Genomic DNA, 24133 nt, shown 5'->3' on the forward strand with positions numbered 1-24133 from the left:
AGTGTTGGAGCACCTGAGTTCGAACCCTAGTACCACCAAGAAAAGGAAATTTTATTAAATCTCATCCACTTCCACAAGGCGTAAACAACTGGGAGAATACAGAGAAACCCTGTAGTCCAATCCTTCCGTTTACATCTGAGAGAAGGGTCACCCAGAGACTTTAAGAACTGTCAAAGAGAAATGAAACTTCCCATCTCAGCTCACCATCTGCTTTCCTCTCACTCTCCATCAAGCTAAGTCTCAGCTTCTTCCTTATGGAGTGCCCAGATCTGTAAAAACACATTACTTAGTTGCTGCCTCGGATTAACTCTGTGTTAGAAGTCTCTGTTAGGGCTTGTAAAGACCCAGATCTTGATTTGTGCATCTGAAAAGCAACGCACATGTGGGTTGTAGAGTGAACGCCCAACAACTGAACCAAACAGAATTGTTCCTCCCAAGTAATACGGTTCAGCATGTATAATAACATTTACATCGTAGCAGACAGTAAACATGACAAAAACGACTTAACTGACACGTTTAATTTGAATCTTTTATTGGTAGTACTGGGGTTTGAGCTCAGGGTCTGTGCTCTTTTTAAGTGAGCACCTCTACCACTTGAGCCACACCTGCAGTCCTTTAGTTTGAACTCTAATGCTATAGAATGAAGTGAACTGAATTCTGGTGATAATGGGGAGAAAACTACTTGGACTTCAGACTCCACTAGGACCACATGACCTTAGGCTTTAAGCAAATCATTTAACAATGGGGGAGAGGTGTTTGTTTTTTATCTTCTGGGAGTGATGGATTCCATAGAAAAATGCAATTAAAACTGGCTTTTTTTCCAGAAAAACACCCAATCAATTATAAAGTATTTAGCATAGCATTTCATGAAAGACACCAGGTTAGGAACCTCTGATTTTTTGTGTTTTAATTTACTCACCTGCATAACAGAGGTAGTCAACTGCCCTACTTTCTTAAGAACTTTGGGGAACAATAGATGAAAAATGAAAAGAGACAGATCCAAAAGTATTCTGCAATAAGTAACGAGGAATTGTTCAAGTGTGTATCGTGTAGAATTATTTGCTCAAAATGTGCTACTTATGAAGCCAAATGGAAAAGATGGTTGAATTTTTTTCAAGTGCTAAACAGGAAAGAGGTGTGTGTATTGGGGTGTGGCTGTGTGTATGTGTGTGACAACATTAGGGATGAGTCATTAGACATTAATGCAGCCGTTGAGCCCTCTGGCTGCCGCCTCTGTGAGCTTTAGTTTCTTTACAAACTGCCTCAAGTACATTCTAGTATTGTCTCTTCTTATTTATTTATTTTATTTTATTTTTTTAGCGATACTGAAGTTCTAACTCAGGGTTTCATGCTTGCTAGGCAGCCCCCGAACTGCTTGAACAATTCTGCCAGCCCGTTATTATCTCTTTTTAAAAACTGTGTTATAAACCTAGTGGTGGCACACTTCTAAATCCCAGTACTTGGGAGACTGAGGTAGGAGGACCATGAGTTCAAGGCCAGCCTGGGCTACCTAGAGAAACCCTGTCTCCAGAAACAGAACAACAACAAAATCTACATCTAACTGAAGTCTCCTGTGTGACCCTCCCTAATCCTATTACCCTTCACCATCTTGATTTTGATGTTCATCATTCATTCCCATGGAAATATGTATACTTTTATTATATCTGCAATAATATATAGTGTTTTATGTACTTTCTGAAATTTTTTGGCTCAAGATTATGAAATTCACTGAACTCAGGTTCAAACCCCAGTATCACCAAAAAAAAGATGAAATTCATCCTCCCTAATAGCTTGCAACTGGGCACAGATGGCTCACACCTATAATCCTAGCTACTCAGGAGGCAGAGATCAGGAGAATCACAGTTCAACGCCAGCCTGGGCAAACTATTTGCCCGACCCTATCTCAAAAAAAAAACCATAATTTAAAAGGGCTGGTGGAGTGGGTCAAGGACAGGCCCTGGGTTCAAACTCCAGCACTGCAAAAAAAAAAAAAAAATTATAATAATAATAATAAAATAAAATTTAAAATATATATATCTATAGCTGCACTTCATTAATTTTCACTGCTGAACACCTGTAATTTATGTACCCAAACCCTGTTAATGGGCATTTGTCGTATTTCCAATTTTTCATTCCAAAGATTCCATGATGCCATCAATATTCCTGTCTCCTTACCTACAGGTGCAAAACTTTCTCTATAACAATATGGTAGAACTTAGTAGATCATTTCAATAAATATACTTCAATATTATTGTCAGATATTGTAAGTAAATTGCTCTTTGAAATAGTTGCAACAATTTATACTCCATATAGTTTATGTAGTGTATGAACATGCCTGTTACTCAGGTTCTTCCTCAAGAATTAGATGCTTTTAAAATTGTGCCTTTCTTATTTGTGTGCATTTTCTTATTACTAGGGAAGATGAAAATTCTTTCATGTGTTTAGCAGCCTTTTGGTTTTACTTTTCTGTGATTTTCAGCTCTCTATCCTTTGCTCATTTATGTGATTGCCTTTTTCTTATTGATTTATAGGGGTTTTGTTATTTGTTTACCATTTTCTGGAAAATAACCCTTGTTAATTTTTTGACTTACAAATATCTTTTAATTTGTGGCTTATCTACACTTTATAAAGTATAAAACACTTTATACTGTTTTACAAGTATACAAGTGTTTTATGTTAATATTATCAAAGATACATTTTTCCCCCTTTGGAGTCTGTGGGGGAGGGATTGTTTTGTTTTGTTTTGGTGACAATGGGGTTAAACTCAGGGCTTCATGCTGGCTAGGCAGGCACTCTGACAGCCTGAGCCTAGTTTGTGTTTTTTATGCTGTAAAAAGTCCTTCCCTTCCCTGAGGTCATAAAGATGTTCTCCTGAATTTCCATCTAAATATTATAAAGAATGAGTGCTTATGGTTTGGTCTTTAAGTTATCCAGATTGATTTTGTTGTTTATATGAATAATCAGTGGTCTTTGCTGTAGTTACTAAATTGTCCATCCTTTCCCCATTGACCTAAAAAGCCACTTTTATAATACTTCAACCTTTCAACTTTTATAATACTTCAACCTTCAACTGACTGTACAACACGGTCAGTATTGGAGTTCTTTATTCCGTTCTACTGGCCTGTTTGTCTACTTATATCTCAATGTCATATTGTTTGTTTGTTTGTTTTGTAGTACTGGGGTTTGAACTCAGGGCCTACACCTTTGAGCCACTTCACCAGCCCTTTTTTGTGAAGGGTGTTTTTGGAATAGGGTCTTAAGAACTATTTGCCTGGGCTGGCTTCAAACCATGATCCTCCTGATCTCTGCCTCCTGAGCAGCTAGAATTACAGGCGTTGGCCATCGGCACCCAGCACAATATCATACTGCCTTAGTTATAATATTGATTGATATCTGGTAGAACAAATTCAAAATTACTTGGTTCATTTTGCTCCTTTGTTCCTCCATACAGTTGTAAGATTTGATTATCAAACTCTCTAGAGTGGGGGGAAAGACTCTTGAAATTTTTAATTTGAAACACTATGAGGCTGGAGACATGGCTGAAACTGCAGAGGGCCTGCCTAGCAAGGGCAAAGCCCTGAGTTCAAACCTGAATACTGCCAGAAAAATTTCACTGAAGTTATTGCATATTTTGGAGAGAAATGACATGTTTTTGTGATATCAAGCATTTATTCATGAGCATGCTATATCTTTATTAATTTAATGTCTTCCAAAAATGTTTATAACATACTTCCATAAAGGTCTTCAAACTCTTTTGTTAAATGTATTCCTATGTATCTTTGTTGTTGTAGCTTTTATAAATGGTATTTTTAGAAATTATAGTTTCAGAGCTTAGCTCTTTCACTAAGTCCCACCCATCAGAGTGTTTTGCTATCCTTTCAATAAACCTTGTGCTTGATCTAAATCTCAAAAAAAAAGAAAGAAAGAAAAGAAATTATAGAATCCCAGCACTCAGAAGGCTGAGGAAGGAGAATGTTGAGTTTGAAACCAGCCTAAGCTACATAATGAGATCCTGACTCAAAAAAAAAAAGAAAAATTATAGTTTTAAACTATTACTGATGTATAGGAATATAATTGTGGCAAACCTATTAAACAATTAGATTTTAAATTTTACTTATAGGGACAGATCTTTTGAAAATGTAAATTATGCAATGTCACTTCCTCCTCACTTAGAGCCACTTTGTGTCTTTCGCTGAAATTAGAATATACAGTAATACCCTTCTCATACCTATGAGGCTCTTCATGATCTGAACTCCACCTGCCTCTCCTAATAACTTAATATCCTCTTAATATCACAGTACTCTCCTTTTTTTTTTTTATGAGGCTCCAGGCCTTTATTCTGTTCATAAAAAAATGCTAATGGGCTGGCTGAGTGGCTCAAGTGGTAGAGCACCTGCCTAGCAAGTATGAGGCCCTGAGTTCAAACCCCAGTATTGCCAAAAAAAAAAAAAAGTGCTAAGAGTCTTCCTGCCTTGAGGATTTAAAAACTTCTCTGGATCCGCCATGTCTGTTCCTTGTTATTTTATCTTGAGCTTACATGTGCTGCCTCCTCAAAGATGACTGCTCTGTCAGGTGGCAGCCCCCTCTTCTCTTCTTCTCTGACCCAAGCACGTTCTATGCAATTACTCAGACTTACTTTCTTCATAACATTTACTTCAGTTACTTTATTTACGTATTTATGATTTTTGTCTGGCTCTTCTTACTAAAGTGTAAATTAGAGAAGAACAGAGACTCATCTTGTTTATTGTGGTAAGCCAGAACCTTCTAGGTACAACAGTGCAGTCAATATTTGTTGAATAAATAAATGTAAGAATATTATTCCTAGCCAGGTGCCGGTGACTCACGCCTGTAATCCTAGCTATCAGAAGGCAGAGATCAGGAGGATTGTGGTTCAAAGCCAGCTTGGGCAAATAGATCTTGAGACCCTATCTTGAAAAAAACCTATCACACAATAAAAAGGCTGGTGGAGTGGCTCAAGATATAGGCCCTGAGTTCAAGTCCCAGTGCTAGAAACAAAAAATAAAAGGAATGTTATTCCTATTTTAGAGATGGGGAAATTGAGTGCAAAGAGGTTAAGTGACTGGCCTAAGTCATCAAACTAGATAATATCACAACTTCGAAAGTTATTTTTATTTTATTTTTTTATTCTTTTTCTTCTGAAGTTATTTTTTTTTAATATTATAACTTATCATATCAATTTAAGAACAGAACCAAAGGTCTAAAGCAAGGGTAACTAGCCCTGGAAAATGACTATTTCTTCCTTCTTAAAACATTTTATTTAAAGAAAGGAAATAAGTATGTCTTTTGCAGGTAAAATTAATGGAGGGTTGAAAAACAAAATCTAATAGCATTGATTTCACCAAGTACACTCCAAATTCTGTATATTTATAGTTAATTTTTTAAAATATGTTCATACACATTCTCATTTAATTGACATAATAATACAATAACATAAATGTTTGTATTTTTACAGGGAGAGAAAAGACCAAGACCTAACCATAAAGCAGTGGCAAGAAGGATTAAGCACAAGTTCTCTAACCCAGGTTATTTTGGCTGAAGGGCCATTTCTTTTTTTTTTTTTTTTCTTTTTTCCTTTTTCTTTTATTATTCATATGTGCATACAAGGCTTGGGTCATTTCTCCCCCCTGCCCCCACCCCCTCCCTTACCACCCACTCCGCCCCCTCCCTCTCCCCCCCCCTCAATACCCAGCAGAAACTATTTTGCCCTTATTTCTAATTTTGTTGTAGAGAGAGTATAAGCAATAATAGGAAGGAACAAGGGTTTTTGCTGGTTGAGATAAGGATAGCTATACAGGGCATTGACTCACATTGATTTCCTGTGCATGGGTGTTGCCTTCTAGGTTAATTCTTTTTGATCTAACCTTTTCTCTAGTTCTTGGTCCCCTTTTCCTATTGGCCTCAGTTGCTTTAAGGTATCTGCTTTAGTTTCTCTGCATTAAGGGCAACAAATGCTAGCTAGTTTTTTAGGTGTCTTACCTATCCTCACCCCTCCCTTGTGTGCTCTCGCTTTTATCATGTGCTCATAGTCCAATCCCCTTGTTGTGTTTGCCCTTGATCTAATGTCCACATATGAGGGAGAACATACGATTTTTGGTTTTTTGAGCCAGGCTAACCTCACTCAGAATGATGTTCTCCAATTCCATCCATTTACCAGCGAATGATAACATTTCATTCTTCTTCATGGCTGCATAAAATTCCATTGTGTATAGATAACACATTTTCTTAATCCATTCGTCAGTGGTGGGGCATCTTGGCTGTTTCCATAACTTGGCTATTGTGAATAGTGCTGCAATAAACATGGATGTGCAGGTGCCTCTGGAGTAACAGTCTTTTGGGTATATCCCCAAGAGTGGTATTGCTGGATCAAATGGTAGATCGATGTCCAGCTTTTTAAGTAGCCTCCAAATTTTTTTCCAGAGTGGTTGTACTAGTCTACATTCCCACCAACAGTGTAAGAGGGTTTAAAGGGCCATTTCTTTCACATATTTATTTTAATGAAGAAATAAGACCCACCCAAAGTTGTGATCTAGCCCACACATATGTAATCCCAGCTACTTAGATAGAGACTAAAGAAGGAGGATTGAAAGTTCAAGGCCATCCTGAGCAATTTAGCAAGATTCTCTCAAGACAAAATAAAAACTGGGGGCATGGCTCAAGTAGTAGAGTACCTGCCTAGCACGCAGGAGGCCTTGCGCTCAATCCCCACTTCTGAAAAAAGAAATTATCTACATGTGACTGAAGAGGGCTATTTTATTTATTGTACTGTATCTTATTAATGGCTTTTAGTATCCCATACTTTTTTTGCTTTTTAATTCAATCAATGAATGGCTCCAGCATGAGGGAAAACATATTGTGCTTTCTGAATATATTGGATTGTTTCCAAAAACCAACTACAGGCCTATTTCCTTTATTCATTAGAATATTCCAAAAATGCATACAGCTTTAATCCCCTTTTTACTTTCTCCAGTGGTTAATAAGAATATCAAGGAAATTCATAGTTAAAAGACCACAGTAAGTCTTTTCAGAAGGAAGAATTTTTTTATGTACTTATCAGGCTATGATTTGTATTGATAACTTTACTTTGCCATACCTATATTTCTTACACCTATTTTCAGTGAACCCATATTAAAGTAGCTCTTAAATATTGCAAAATAGCAGCAAGCAGTGTTTCTTAAATATCCAAGTCCTTTTATTGAACATCAATGATAAAATCTACTCCTTAAATCTTTTTTTTTTTTTTGGCTGTACTGGGGCTTGAACTCAAGGCCTATACCTTGAGCCACTCCACCAGCCCTTTTTTTGTGATGGGTTTTTTTCAAGATAGGATCTTGTGAGTTATTTGTGTAGGCTGTCTTTGTACCATAATCTTCCTGATCTCTGCCTCCTGAGTAGCTAGGATTATAGGCTTGAGCCACCAGCACCTGGATCTCCTTAAATTTGATACAAGGAAATATGCCAAGTTCATTGGACACCATTGACATCTGTCATGAACTTTGTGATCTTCTAGCACTCAAAACTTTCTCCTTGTGTTGACAGAGTGACTCAAGCAGTAAGAGTACTTGCCTAGCAAGTGCAAGGTCCTGAGTTTGAACCCCACTGCCACCAAAAATAAAAATGTAGGATCTTCAGAACTTTCTCCTTATATATTGCTTCCATGGTTCGTCTGCTCTCTTGTTACTCCTTCCAGATGTTGGACTTCATAAACCCCACTTTCACTCTCCTTTTCCATGCTTCTAATCATCTGACACCACCTCAGTTGTCTTAGTTCATTAACTGCTATAACAGACTACCTAAGATTGTGTAATTTCTAAAGAATAGAGATTTGTTTCTTATAATTCTAGGGGCTGGGAAGTCCAGGATTAAAGCTGTTCATATGGCTAGGACCCTCTTACTGTGTCATCCTGTGTCAGAAAACAGAAGGGCAAGAGAGCATGAGAGAAAGTAAAAGATCAAACTTGTAGCTAGGCATGGCAGTGTATGCCTATAAAGCCAGCACTTGGGAGGTCCACAAGTTCAAGACCAGCCAAGGCTGGCCTTGGCTTCAAAAAACTGGAAAGAGAGAGATACCAAATTTTCAGCCTCAAGGTCTTTTCAATCTGTCTAGCTGGCAGAGTGACTCAAGTTGCAAGAGCATCTGTCTAGCAAGCATGAGGTCCTGAGTCCAAAGCCCAGTGCTGCCCCCTCGCCAGAACATCTGGCTCTAATTTATGAAAGTTGAGCCCCCATAACCCAACAGCTCCCATTAGGCCTTACCTCCCAACACTGTTGCATTGAGGATCATGTTTCCAACACATGCTTTTGGAAGTGGGGAGACACACTTAAATCACAGCACCAATCTTTCTCAGTCTCATGCATAGCTGTCACATAATAGGCCCTCAAGTATTGTTTGATGATGAATTCTCAGGAACCACAATCTCCTACACACCCTGAATCCACCATTCCTCAAGCTTCTAACTATACTGACTTCTCTTTCTTACTCATCCCACCCACATGTATAACCACACTTGGACTCTCTAATCTTCAAATCCTTACCTCTTCTTCCTTGCTGCTTACTCCTACTAAACTTACAGATCACTTCCTTCAACGCTACCCTTTCCTAACTTTCAGTCAAATGAAAAATGTTATAGCCCAGGCTTAGTTGCTATGCCTAGATATTAGTCCTGACCTTCCACCATGCAAAGTGGTTTACATGCAATCTATATGTTTACATGCTCAATCTACAATAACCTGAAAAGAGGGCCAAGAGAAAATAGAATTTAAGGGCTGGCAGGGTCTTACAGATCACCTAATTCAGCCCTGTAAATAGTGGATGAGGAAACAAGCCTGTGATCAGACGAAGATTTCTGGAGCCCACCATGGCCCTTCCCAGGTGTAGTTAGTCAGCTTTCAGTTACTATACTACATACTTGAGACAAATCAACTTACAAAGAAAACAGGTTTATTTTGGCTCATGATTTCAGAGGTTTCAGCACACATTTTTGTTGGCCCTGTTGCTTTGGACCTCTAATGACACATTATGGTGGGAGGATGTAGCAGAACAAAACCACTCAACTCAGGGCGTGGATGCAAAATAGAATAAGGGGGAAGGAAGGGCCAGAGTCTCACTATCCCTTTCAAGGGAACACTTCCAACAACCTGAAGTCCTCCCACTCAGCCCCACCTCTAGGTTCCCACTAGGAAGACCTCTTATTAGACCCCATGAGGCTCCAGGCTGCATCACCAGCTGGGGGCCAAGCCTTTAACACATTTGACCTTCAGGGGACTTATTCCCAAACACTGCCCAGCCACCTTTCTGTTGCTTCTTACCTGGGCAGACCCCCAAGGGAAAGCATTTTTATACTATTCTCCTTAGCTCCTTGGCCTTCTTGCTACATGTAACTTGCCAGTCTCTAGCCTTCTCTTTTTCTGCTTTTCCTGGCTTGCCAAAGCACTGCCAGAAAAAGACAAACTGAGCCAATTCCATTTTGAATTTATCCCAACCCTTTGGATCTTTCATGTTGCTCCAAATGCTTTAATTCTTATCTCTTTGAATCCCTAACGCCTTCTCCATCCCACCTCTTGACTCTCTGTACCTGACCTTACCACCCACTTTGCTTACTGCTCAATGCCAAGGAAAGCTCGAGAAGAACAGAACTCAATTGCTAGCTATTCCCTGAACAAACCCTGCTCTTTGTTACCTCTGTGGCCTCCTCCTGTTAGGGAAATCTCGAACAGAGACACAGAACGCCAAGGCTTTTCAGGAAGCAGTATTTATTAGCATGCCTGCAGCAGCTCAGCAGATTCACATCCAAAGGCTGAGCCCGGAGAACAGAGGGGTCTCACCTTATATACTCTTGCAAGCAGGTTACAGAAGCAAAAAGCAAAGTTTAACCAGTTGCATGTAACTCTATTGGCTACTTCACCCTCAGTGCTATGTGACCTTCTTCATGTTTAGATTTTTAAGTTTTATCTCTCTGCTATGCCATCTCCTCCCCCCTGCTACATTATCAGAACACAGACTTGTGATTTTTTTTCTGGCCCTCCTCCCTACTACATTATTCCCCACTTTGAGTCTCAGACCCACCTAGGGTCAAAGAGCATCATCTTGATTTAGGGGTTTGTATTTTTATAGCATCATTACATAGGCGGCTCTTTTTCTTTCTGTAGTGGCCTCTATAATGGTCCTGATGGACCACAATACCAAGGGAACCAGGCAGGATAACATCAAACATGCTTCCAAGACAAGACCCCGCTTTTCATGACAAATGTAGCCTGTATCGTTTTTTACTCTGGGACTTTTAGTATTGCTCACCAGCAACCTTGCAAACATGGGGAAGTACATGAGCAGATGTAATACCCGGCCTGGTGGTGGGTGCATGCTACAAAGTATGGCTGTGTGGAGGTCCCAGCAATGGCTCTCTTATAACATTCAGTACATAGGGGAAACTTTGCAAGGACCAACCCAAAAGGTAGGAGTTCAAGTGTGTAAAGGAGAGCAGGGGTGCATCCCATGATTGAGCTTCTGCCATGTGTAGACTACTCAGCTTCTGGAGTGACCAGAGCAGGGGTGTCATCCTGTTACAGTGGGGATAGTCATGAAAACAACAAAAGGCCCCCTCCAATGGGGTTTTAATGGTTGGGCATTTTATTCTTTTACCCAGACAGTACCTTTTGGGTTTTTTCTTTTTTTCTGAGTAGAATTACCATGGCAACAATATATTATCGGTATATATATGTCCAAGAAAACGTGTTGTTTTAAAAAATTTAAAACCACCATCTTTAAGTATCAAAGGACATGTTTAGAGCCAGTAAAAATAGTTATTTTGTCTCTATTTAAGTAGAAGACCTGTCTAAAAATATGAGTTTGTGTCTGAAAGGGCTTTAATGCCAGATAGCCACACGTTTAAGAACCATTTCCTTAATCCTCTCGGCTTTGGTTATTTTTGAGAGGTCTGGCACAAGTGACTCTATTTGAACTTTGACAGCATTCCCTCCTTGTCTCCCAACTGCTTGTCTCTGAGCAGTCTCCTCTGAAGATCTTTCTCACATCCAAGTACTAACCAGACCCGACCCTGCTTAGCTTCTGAGACCAGATGAGATTGGGCGTGTTCAGGATGGTTGGTTTTGGTCCCAAGTCAGGGGTGGGAGGGAGGTAATAACAAGCAGATCAGGTGGGAGTCAGTGCATCTAGACCCTTTTGGCCAAATTTAAGCAACAAAGAGGCTTAGAAGGAGTGGCTCTTAGGAAATGGGCTTCTAGACAAAGACAATACAAAACAAAATCCAATAAAAGTTGACACATAAGTACTTATTAGAGTCATTTTTTAAGGACTTGATTGTAAATGTCCCAGAAGGATCAGAACTGTTATGACAAAAACTTAAAAGAGCCATGGTTAAAATTTTGATGGACAATTTAGCAACTAACAGAACAGTTTGTCAGTACCGTTTACTTTTTGTTACTGTGTTTATCTAAATTTTGTATTTTAGAAGGCTTGATATACTTGAAAAACATAAATATATTTAGCATACAGGAACCAGCAGCAACATTGCAGCTCTGTAGAAATTATATATACATATTAGTTTAGTTGTTACTCTTGAAGTAAAAGCTTAGATTTTCTCATTAGTGGGGAGGAAGAACATTTGTCAGTGACCATCAAATAGCCCAGTTACAGACACATTTAAGGTACCAACTGCATTAGGATCACCCAAGACAGCAGTTGTTTAACATGAGGTCATCTAGAAAATTTTACATAAAGCAACTCTTAAATGAAGTTTTATTTAGTTATGACTCCATTATCTTAGTAGTTGAAACCCTGACAAAAATCACCAGAGAATGCAGGTAAGTATTTATGGGGACTAAGTGTGGAGTTAGGAAACCTAATAGCCAAGAATCACAGCTCAGATGTTGATAAGGGATCACATCCCAGATTGTTGACATTAACAGATATCATGACATATAGCAGGACCCACCAACCTGTAGTCAATGGAGCCCCCCCTAAAATAACAGACCCAATCTGACCATCCCAGGCCAAAAATTCCCTCTGCCTGCATATGGAAGGAGTAGGACTAACATCTTCACTCTGTTGCCTCCAATAAAAACTGGAGGTCTTGACCTCCAGTATAGTGTTCCTTTTTGAGTTTTTTTTTGTTCTTTATCCTGTCTGAAGGGTGTTCTTTGGCTTTGTTGTTTTTTTATTTTGGTTTACATAAGTAAATCTGTCTCAACCCTCATATCAAAGCAGCAGCACTCCCCCTGTACTCAGCTGCCTCTTGCCTGTGTTTTAATAAACTCGTTTTGATAAATTTGTGGATTGACCTGTAGCACCAAAAATTCCTAACTGTGATCTTGACAAAATAAAAACCATTTTAAGACAGTTTTTTATAAATGTGATCAGGAACAATATAATATTTTTAAGATAGCCTTGTTGTTATGAACTTAGAGAATTTTTTTTCCTTTTTCTTTTATTATTCATATGTGCATACAAGGCTTGGTTCATTTCTCCCCCCTGCCCCCACCCCCTCCCTTTACCACCCACTCCACCCCCTCCCTCTCCCCCCCCCAATACCCAGCAGAAACTATTTTGCCCTTATTTCTAATTTTGTTGTAGAGAGAGTATAAGCAATAATAGGAAGGAACAAGGGTTTTTGCTGGTTGAGATAAGGATAGCTATACAGGGAGTTGACTCACATTAATTTCCTGTGCATGTGTGTTACCTTCTAGGTTAATTCTTTTTGATCTAACCTTTTCTCTAGTTCCTGGTCCCCTTTTCCTATTGGCCTCAGTTGCTTTTAAGGTATCTGCTTTAGTTACACTGCGTTGAGGGCAACAAATGCTAGCTAATTTTTTAGGTGTCTTACCTATCCTCACCCCTCCCTTGTGTGCTCTCGCTTTTATCATGTGCTCATAGTCCAATCCCCTTGTTGTGTTTGCCCTTGATCTAATGTCCACATATGAGGGAGAACATACAATTTTTGGTCTTTTGGGCCAGGCTAACCTCACTCAGAATGATGTTCTCCAATTCCATCCATTTACCAGCGAATGATAACATTTCGTTCTTCTTCATGGCTGCATAGAATTCCATTGCATATAGATACCACATTTTCTTAATCCATTCGTCAGTGGTGGGGCATCTTGGCTGTTTCCATAACTTGGCTATTGTGAATAGTGCTGCAATAAACATGGGTGTGCAGGTGCCTCTGGAGTAACCTGTGTCACAGTCTTTTGGGTATATCCCCAAGAGTGGTATTACTGGATCAAATGGTAGATCAATGTCTAGCTTTTTAAGTAGCCTCCAAATTTTTTTCCAGAGTGGTTGTACTAGTCTACATTCCCACCAACAGTGTAAGAGGGTTCCTTTTTCTCCGCATCCTCACCAACACCTGTTGGTGGTGGTGTTGCTGATGATGGCTATTCTAACAGGGGTGAGGTGGAATCTTAGTGTGGTTTTAATTTGCATTTCCTTTATTGCTAGAGATGGTGAGCATTTTTTCATGTGTTTTCTGGCCATTTGAATTTCTTCTTTTGAGAAATGAACTTAGAGAATTAAGTTTTAGTTTAACATCAGTACATTAAATTTTGACTGTACAAAACCTTTATTTATTTATTGTTTCTTTATTTCTTTGTCTTTTGGTGGAATTGGGGTTTGAACTCAGGGCTTCATGCTTGCAAAGCTGGCGCTCAACCACTTGAGCTACACCTCCAGTCCCGTACAAAACCTTTAATGTAACTGGATTTTAGTCAACTTAATCACTTACATAAGCATTTATAAGTTCCTTCTTTTTATGATAACTCACTCTGTATCTTTATGATAACTTATTTTGTGTCCTCTGGGGGAGCTTGTCTTTATCCTTTTTTAAAATTTAAAAGTACTTCTTAACCTTTTATTTTAAAAAACCATATCCTTAATACCTTCTATAAATTTTTGTTACTTGTTGAAAATAACTCATAAACTCCTTTAACTTATAGCCTTCTATTTGTATGAAAAAATAAACCAGAAAGAAAGTGACCTTAAAATTATTTTTTGTGTAAAAACGATTTATAGAAAGCCCATTTGTTAGCAGACCCATGTATTAGAAGAGAGAATTAAATCCCGGATTTTATTTACAACAGAATGAAACAGGCTAAGGTCATTTTTTAACTAACCAAATTTTAAGATTCTTTCTGCAGGCTGTGGCCCCCCTTTTCTTTTTTTCTGTTTTTTTTTTCTCCTCTGGTCCGGACCAGGGTGTTAACCCCTGAATGCCTATATCCTAGTGAGATCTGATTAAAATAAGTATGAAAGCTGGTTTTCTTAAGAGTAACAGTAGAACAGAGCAACAATTTTTTACATTGACTCTATAATAAGAACCATCCTCAAGATGTTTACATATTCACATGTAAAAAGATTAAGCAGTTTGTAACAGAGATCTTTAAAACAAACACCCTGTTTTTTGTTATCTTGAATATCACATTAACCATATAACTGCAGTTTAAGAACCATTTTGAAGATGCAGAATGCTCATGACCACTACCTTTGTCTTTTTTTTTTTTTTGGTAGTACTGTGGTTTGAACTCAGGACCCTCACACTTGCTAGGCTGCACTCTTCTACTTGAGCCACCCTCTAGCCCTATAACTTTGAATATCTAAGTGTGAGTCCAGCTGAATATTCTATCTTTTGTTTTTTTGTGGTGTTGGGGTTCAAACTCAGGGCCTACATCTTGAGCTACTCCACTAGCCCTATTTTTGTGATGAGTTTTTTTCTTTGCAAACTATTTGCAAGGGCTGGTTTCCAACCCCAGTTCTCCTGATCTCTGCCTCCTGAGTAGTTAGGATTACAGGCATGAGCCATGGGCACCTGTATTGAATATTATATCTTATGGCCTACCCAGTCCATAGTGAGGTTGCCTTCCACCTTACAACTTAATTTGTACCATTTTATTTTGACATGATCTCAGACATAGGAAATGTTGCAAGTGAAACACCCATATATTCTCTCTCTTTTGTATGTATAATGTATATTTACATATATATTCTGTAGTATTTAGAGGTGAAAGGACATTATGTCTTCAAGCTACTCTTAAAATGGTTTAGGAAAAAGACCATATATTGTCATGTAATACTTAATAATGGAGACATGCTCTGAGAAATGCATTTTACTTAATTTCATCGTTGTACGAACATCATAAAGTATACTTACACAAACTAAGACAGCTGTGTCATCACTATCATATAATCTTATGAGACCACCATTATATATGTAGTTTGCTATTGGCCAAATCAAAATAGGGCACATAACTTATACATATTTAGCTATATGTGTGTGTTATAGTTATATAATAATATGCTAGAATATATATTATTCTCTGTATATGTGTGGTGGACGAACAGATAGATAAATAGATAGAAACTTCCTTCTTCTTCTTCTTCTTCCTCTGCCCCACAACTAAATGAGAACTCTAAATTCTACCCAGAGTGATCTTGTCTGCCTACACACACACCCTAGGAGGGCATCATGATTAATTCCTATAATTCCAGCACTTGGGAGGTTGAGGCAGGAGGATCTTGAGTTCAAGGCCAGCCTGGACTACACAGCAAGACCCTGTCTCAAAAAAAAAAAAAAAACATCTCAACAACAACAAAAAAATACGGGGCCAGAGTAGTAGCTCAAGTGGTAGAGCACCTGCCTAGCAAGCATGAGACCCTAAGTTCAAACCTCAGTATCACCAAAAAAAATTTTTAAATATCTAAATACTAATGGCTCCTAAAATTATTTGTCTAGCCTGATCTCTTCCCTGAGCTATGAACTGTTATATCCACCTGCCTATTTGAAATCTGATGTGGATATCAATAGTATATTAAAACATAGTGTTCCAAACTAGATGTTCCCCAGTAAACCTAAACCTATTCTTCTCTAGTCTTCTCTATTTCAACTATCCACTTACTTGGCCAATTGAAATCTTAGGAATCCTCTTCTTTTACTTCACTCACATATCTACCTACTCATCAACTCTACCTCCCAAATATATTTGGGTCTTCTACTTCTATTCTTCTCTACAGTTTCTACTTCACTCAAAGCCATCATTGCCCTCACACTTGGCCCACTGCAGGGACTGAGTTGTTTTTGGTTTTGTTTTAATGGTACTGGGGGTTGAACTCAGAGCCTTATGCTTGCCAGGCAGGCCTTCTACCACTTGAGCACTCTTGCCAGCCTTTTTTGCATTGGTTACCTTTAAGGTACAGTCTTGCTTTTTGCCTGGGCCAGCATAGACTGCAATCCTCCTAATTGTGCTTCCCTGAGTAGCTGGGATGGCAGGCGCATATTACCATGCTTAGCCATTGGTTGAGATGGGGCCTAATAAATGTTTTGCCCAGGCTGGCCTTGAACCACAATCCTCCTGATCGCTGTCTCCCAAGTAGCTAAAATTATAGGTGTGAGCCATCAGCACCTAGCTGCAAGAGATTCTTATGTGATCTTCCTGCTTCTACTCTCACCTTCCTATCCATTATGCTTAGAGAAGCCAATGCAAACTTAAAAGCATAAATCAGGGCTGGTGGTATAGTTCAGTGGTATAGCGCTTGCCCAGGATGTAGGAGGCCCTGGGTTCGATCTCCAGCACTACCAAAAAGCAAACAATAAATTAAACTTCCATAAACCACATTATGTCACTCTAGTTTTAACATCCTGCCTTGGCTTCTAATTGCACTTGGGATGGTCCAGACTCCTTTCCTGATCCCTGCCTGCCTTTCCAACCTTTTCTCCTACACTTTTTCCAAATTTACTGAAAATCAGGCGTACTAACTGCATTAGTCTGTTTTCTGTTACTACAGTGAGACATCTGAGGCAGGCTACTTTAAAAAAGAAAAAAAGAGGTTTAGTCACAGTTCTGGGGGTTCAAGGGCACAGTGCTTCCATCAACTTGGCTCTGGTGAAGACCAGTGATGGAAGCACTTGTGGGAGAGAGGATCAGATCACCAGAGAGGAAGCCAGAGAAGCTAGGGAGCCAACAGTCTTGTTCTTTTATAACAATTCTATCTTGAGATAGGATTAGTGATTCTCTCATGACTACCTTAATCCCATCCACATGCACTAAAGACTTCCCACTAGGCCCCACCTTTTTATGGATTCCACACTTCCTCCCAGCACTGAAGCACAATGGATAGAGCTCACAACATATGAACCCTTGGGGGATATACTTGAGCCAAAGCCTGAACTTCACGTGGCTCCACGATCATGCAAGATCATTCCTTTTGTTTCAGCAATTCTGTGTGCAATACTCTCCCCCAGATCTTTCTAGGGTTGACTTTTCCTTATCCTTCTACCATCTAGAATAGCCTCTGGTTTACTGCCCTTCACAGCACTAGTCTGTATCTGAAATTATGTCATTGACAACTTGATTGTTGTTTAGATAAAACTGCAACATAAATTCCAAGGGAACTGGGTCATGGTCTACTCACATTGGCTTCCCTGTTATATGTGCTCAAGTTTTGATTGGTAGATATATGTCATTTTTACATTTCCAATAAGTTCTTTGTAAGTAGGTATTTTTTTATCATCTTTTAGCCTTGTAGATAATAGGAACTCAATATCTTAACACTTTCAGAATACTTTTGGATGGAGTAAACTAATGTACATGTTGGTTTCTTCAAATATAATTAAGGGCAAGGTCTTTTATATTTTTTTGGCTGATTAAAAAATGTCCTTCTTCCCTTTAATCATTTACAATGAAACATCCTACCAAAAAGTCACAGAGAGGGTGCCTGACACAGTGCTACATGCCTGTAGTCCTAGCTACTTAAGACACAAGAGATTAGGAGGATGGCAGTTTGAGGCCAGCTGGAGCAAAAAGTGAGCAAAACCTCACCAGAGAGCCAGGCTCTGGTGGCTCATGCCTATAGTCCTACCTACAGGCCGAAGTCAGAAGAATCACAGTTTGAAGACAGTCCTGGGCAAATAGTTCATGAGACCCTATCTCGAAAGATACCCAACACAAAAAGGGTAGTGGAGTGGCTCAAGTGGTAGAGCACCTGCCTAGCCAGTATGAGGTCCCAGTACTGACAAAACACACACACACAATCACACACACACACACACAATCACACACACACACACACACACACACAATCACACACACACAATCACACACAATCACACACACACACACACACACACACACAAACACACACACACACACACACACACACACACAGCGCCAGCACTGGCTGCTGGTGGCTCATGCTTGTAATCCTAGCTATTCAGGAGTCAGAGATCAGGGGAATATCAGTTTGAGGCCAGCCCAGGCAAAAAGTGAGGCCCTATCTAAAAAAATACCCAACCCTCCAAAAAGAGCTGGGTGGCTCAAGTGGTAGAATGCCTGCCTAGCAAGTGTGAGGTCCTCAGTTCAAACCCCATTACTGCCAAAAAAAAGCCAGGAGTGGGTATTCACAGCTGTAATCCCAGCTATTTGAGAAGCATAGGTAGTAAGTCTGCCCTAGGCAAAAAGTATGAGACCCTGTTGAAAAAGTGTGTGGCTCAAGTGGTAGAGTGCCTGCCTAGCCAGCATGAGGCCTTAAACTCAAACCCTAACACTATCACAAAAAAAGTTGCAGGTGTTTTTGCAGGATTGTGTGCAGTTCTATTTTCATTGAGGTAAAAAAAGGAGAGGAGGTTTTACAAAGCTTTTTTTTGTGGTACTGGGGCTTGAACTCATGGCCTTTACCTTCAGCCACTCCAGCTCCACTCCTATTTTTGTGAAGGGTTTTTTTAGATAGGGTCTTGTGGAACTATTTCTCCGGGCTGATCGCTGCCTCCTGAGTAGCTGGGACTCATAAAGTATTCTTCTATTTGGCTTTTCATTCTCCTGAATATAGACATACCGAAAACATTCTATTTGCTTGACACAGGCATCCCGAAAGCATTGAAACTTCACACATACACAAACACACACACACTCTTATGCATGCACACACACACAAAGCCAAGGAAAAATCAGTTCTTCAAACTTTCCTGAACTTCTTTTTCTGTATGTGCCCAGGAACATTTTTTATGGCTTGTCCTAAGGCTTGTTAGAATCTAGACTATTGCAGCTAGAGTTGACTTGTCCTGTTGTGATGGCAGACTGCAGATTTATGCTCCTTAATTCATGGATTTTCACCAAACACAGAACATTGTATGTTGCTTTCAGTAGAACATGAAGGAAAGTCAGAAGTGTTTTCTCCTCTCCTCCCTACCCTCCCTCCCTCCCTCCCTCCTTCCGTCCCTCCTTCCCTCCCTCCCTCCCTTCCTTTCCTCCTCCTCCTCCTCTTTCTTCTTCTTTTCTCTCTCTTTTTCAGGGCTGGTTTTGAACTCAGGGTCTCATGCTTGCTTGGTGGACACTACTACCTGAGCCATGTTCCCAGCCCCTCTCCACTCTTTTAAAGTCTTTTTTTTTTTTTTTTTTTGACAGTACTGAGGTTTGAGGCCTTATGCTTGCCAGGCAGGCCATGCCCTAGCCCTCTTTTACACTCTTACAGGAAACATAAAAGTAAATACATAGCATTTCATTGTTCTAATTCATTTTTAGTTACTAAGATCATGACTTCGCCTTAAGAAATTAAAAACTTTTCCTTAGTTTCAAGTACAGTATGTACTTGCTCTGCTTTTTTTTTGTAATGGAGTTTATTAAAGGTTAGGGAAAACGTGACAAACAATCATGATAGGACAGGTATGAGGTGCAAGGAGAGAAAAAGCTTGTTCTGCTTTTTAAAAATGAATTTCTGACCAGGTGTGATGGTGTACACTTATAATCCCAGCACTTGGGAGGCTGAAACAGAAGGATGGAGAGTTCAAAGCCAACCTGGGGTATAGAGTGAGACTTCCCCTATCTTAAAAAAATACAAATAATTAAAATAATCTCTGCCATAGAAAGTGTAATATATTGTATATGTCTCTCCAGTAGCAATACTTTTTTTGTTTTGATTTTTCTGGTAGCAATAATTTTGAGCAGCTTCCCCAGTCTTCATCTCTCCTTTGCCAGAGTTTACCAACCCCTCCCACAACCAGCAAACAATCTAATTTAAAATAAGGTCAGTCTTAAAATGTAGCATGTTGATCTGTTTTTCTAAAAACAAAAGAAAAAATCCTCTCATTACTGAGCTAGTTTAACCAAATTTTTATAACAAACCTCCATCAACTACTTTTTGAATAGTAAATAAAGTATCCTGCTATGCAACATTTAACAGAAATATACAGATTAATACGAGGAGTTAATGTAACAGACTGGTGGAGTTACTCAAGTGGTAGAATGCCTACCTAGCAAGAATGGGAAAGTTCCAACCTCAATACTGCCAAAAAATAAAGTAGTTAATGAAGCAAAAGTTACCAACAAAATAAGAAAAATAATCTCTTTACCCATAGTGCAAAAAACCCAGCACACACAAGAGTTGCTTTGTGTGTGTGTGTGTGTGTGTGTGTGTGTGTGTGTGTGTGGTACTGGGGTTTAAACTCTGGGCCTACTCCTTGAGCCGTTCCACCAGCAATTTTTTTGTGAAGGGTTTTCTCGAGATAGGGTCTCATGAACTATTTGCCCAGGCTGGCTTCAAACCGCAATCCTCCTGATCCCTGCCTCCTGAGTAGCTAGGATTACAGGCGTGAGGCACCGCTGCCTGGCTAAGAGGTGCTCTTATTGCAGTCATCCAAATGATCCACAGCAGAGTGTTGCTACACATAACATAAAATGCCCAAGGTGCTGGTGGAGTGTCTCAAGTGGTAGAGCATCTGCCTAGTAAGTGCAAGGCCCTGAGTTCAAACCCCAGTACATCAAAAGAAAAAAAATTTCTTAATGACCATGAGAGGAAAATGAGTGTATTTCAGTGGAATTCTTAGTTATTGCTTGAATTTTTATTTTTTTTGGCAGTACTAGTGTTTGATTCAGGGCACTCTACTCCTTGAGCCACTCTGCCAGCCCTATTGCTTGAAAATTTAAATTCAGTAAAACTTTAAGAAGGGTAAGAGGCATCCTTAAGGCTAAACATAAACTATTAAAGGCAGCTTTAGTAAATTCTTAACTTGATTTTGCAATTAGTGCTTTGAAAATAGAGGCATAACTGAAAACAAAATATGTCATTTTATCTCAATATTAATGGTTCATGTAGAAACAGGTATAAAAAAGTTTCTCAGAAAGATGGAATTGTTCATTGTTCTGGTGTATGTTAAAAAAACAGTGGTGACTCACCGGCAGCCAAGCGGGCAGCTGCAGATGTTGTACCCAAAGGAAAAACACTAAGCAGGCATAGCACGAATTGGTAATTAACAAAGCAGATACACAGGCTTGATGAAGGGAATAATTGCATAGCTGAGAGAATAGTAAAAGCAGCTAATAGACCTAGTTTTGTAAAAATTAGATAAACTCTTTGTATTCTTGAATTTGTTAGCAAGATTGCTTCAATACTACATGCAAGATATTTTTTTAAATGTTTTGATGATATTGACATGCTTCTTTATATTGGTACCTATCACTAAAGATATTTAGAAATCAAAATGATCCACGAGAAAATATTGTGAGTGTGAACATAGAAGTAATTTTAAAACTAAAGAATGAAGTCAGGCATATAGTGATGCACAGCTGTAATCCCAGATACTCCAGAGGCAGATGTAGGAGGAGCTAGTGTTTGAGGCAAAGTTAGCATGAGCCTCACTCTAAAACAAAATACAAACAAAAGGCTGGAGGCTATGACTCAAGGAGTAGAGCACTTGCCTAGCATGTGCAAAGCCTTAGGTTCAAGCTCCAGTATTACAAAAGTAAAAAATAATATTCTAGGTGGGATAACTACAGGGGCATCAAATTTATTTTTGGATTTTTTTCTTTGATGGAACTTGGGGTTTGAACTTGGGGCTTTGCACTTGCAAAGCAGGTGCTCTCCTGCTTGAGTCACACCTCCAGCCTATTTTGTTCTGATTATTGTGGAGATGGGGTCTTGTGAAATATTTGCCACTGTTGGCCTTGAACTGTGATCCTCCTGATCTCAGCCTCCCAAGTAGCTAGGATCACAGGCATGAGCCACCACTGCCTGACTATTTTTAGAATTCTTAAGTTTAATGAAACATTGAAAAAGGCATGTACCTTTAACATACCTCACTGTATACTGTATATGTACGTGTGCACATATATACATACATGTGTATATTCATATATATGTGTATTGTATATAAATATACAAAATCTTCCCTACTAGTCAATAAGTTCTTTGAAGATACGTTATCAAGTCGTATTTTATTTTTTGGTGGTATTGGGGTTTTAAACTCAGGGCCTAGTGCTTGCTAGACAGGCATGCTACCACTTGAGCCATCACCCCCCCACGCCACCACCCTAGCCCTTTTTGCTGTAGTTATTTTTCATATAGGGTCTCACATTTTGGCCCAGGCTGGGCTCAAACCCATGATCCTCCCAATCCCTACCTCTAAGTAGGTGAGATTACAGGCATGAGCCACTGTGCCTGGCCCATATCATGTCTTTTAATGCATTATAAAAGCACCAAGCCCGGTGCCTTGTGTATACATGCATGGTATGAAGAACATAATATACTTCTTGGTTATTCAGAATGTAACGAAAATGGGGCTGGGATGTAGCCCGGTGGTAGAGTGAATGACTAGCATGCAGAAGGCCCTGGGTTTGATGACAATTAAGCATGCAGAGTAAACTGTACACTCAACGTCTTTTTGTTTTTTTTCAGTACTAGGGCTTGAACTCAGGGCCTTCACTTTGAGCCACTTCACCAGCCCATTTTTTGTAAAGAGTTTTTTCAAGACAGGCTCTCAAATTATTTGCCCAGGCTGGCCTCACACTGTGATCCTCCTAATCTCCACCTGCTGAGTAGCTCAGATTACAGGCATGAGCCACTGACACCCCGCCATCATGTACTGTTCTTGATGCTGGAATACATCAGTGAATAAACAAAATCACTGCACTTATGCACGAAGCCCTGGGTTCATGCTCCAGTACCAGAAGAGAAAAAAAATCATCATACTTATGGTAATTTTATCCCAGGAATGGCTACAGACAATAATCAATATAAATCAGTAAGACCTATAATAAATTAGATGTTAAATAAGTGCTAAGGAAAAAAATTAGGCAGAGACAGGGATGTGAAATATGAAAAAGGAGTGGAATTTGATTTTGTGTTACTAGGAATTGAACCCAGGGCCTCCTGCATGTTGTACAAACACTTCACCACTTGAGCTACACCCCAAGCCCAGGAGTAGAATTGCAGGCAGGTGGCCAAGAAAACCTTCACAGCATGGTGTTAGGGGATTAGATCCTAAAGGAAGTGAAGGAACAAGTCCTGTGGATATCTGTGGGAAGGGCATTCCAGGCAGGGAAAGTCCCAAATTATAAAGGCCTTGAGGTGAAACAGTGCCCATGATGGTTGAGGGGTACCAAGAAGGCCAGGTGTCTCTAGGGGGGGGGGGGAACATTAGGAGATGAGATCAAAAAGATGACTGGAGATTAGGTCATAAAGGACTTCACAGGCATTGAAAGGTTTTGGGGACTGACATGGTCTGACTTTTTAAAAGGACTACTCTGGCCACTGGGTTTTGAGAATAAAGAAGGTAAGGGTGTGAAGAGGGAGATCATCTAGAGGTTCTAGCCAAAGTCTAGACAAGATGTGGTGGTGTGAGCCAGAGTGATAGCAAGTAGCTGAATTCTGGGTATATTTGGAAGATTGTAGCCACAGGTTTTGGAGGTTTTGTTTTGTTTTTTGAAGTTATCCACTATTTATAACACAATTAAATTTCTACTATTTCCTCCTAAACGATGAAAAAGAACCAATTTCTCACAAGTTCTGTCATTCCTAGAGTATCACACTCCTGATATTTTGTTCCTGAGTCTGAAAACACATCAATTATTTCCACATCTTACTCCAACTTGGGGAAGGACAAAGAGAAAATGTGGCTCTCAAAATTGACAGCACTGTCTTCTGAGATCCTCCAGGACTGTAAGCCCTCCCAGGCTTATTTCCCTGATTCCTTCACAAACTGGCTCAGAAGCTTGCACACGTTAACCTCAAACAAATGTTGAATGGCATTTCTCTACATTTCTCACAACTATTGTAAGAGAGTAAATTTTCACATTCCTTAAGGTAAAAATGCATGCAGTATGTCCCCCTTATGCACTGTTT

Source organism: Castor canadensis, chromosome 2 (assembly GCF_047511655.1).
Source record: "Castor canadensis chromosome 2, mCasCan1.hap1v2, whole genome shotgun sequence".
NCBI lineage: Eukaryota > Metazoa > Chordata > Mammalia > Rodentia > Castoridae > Castor > Castor canadensis.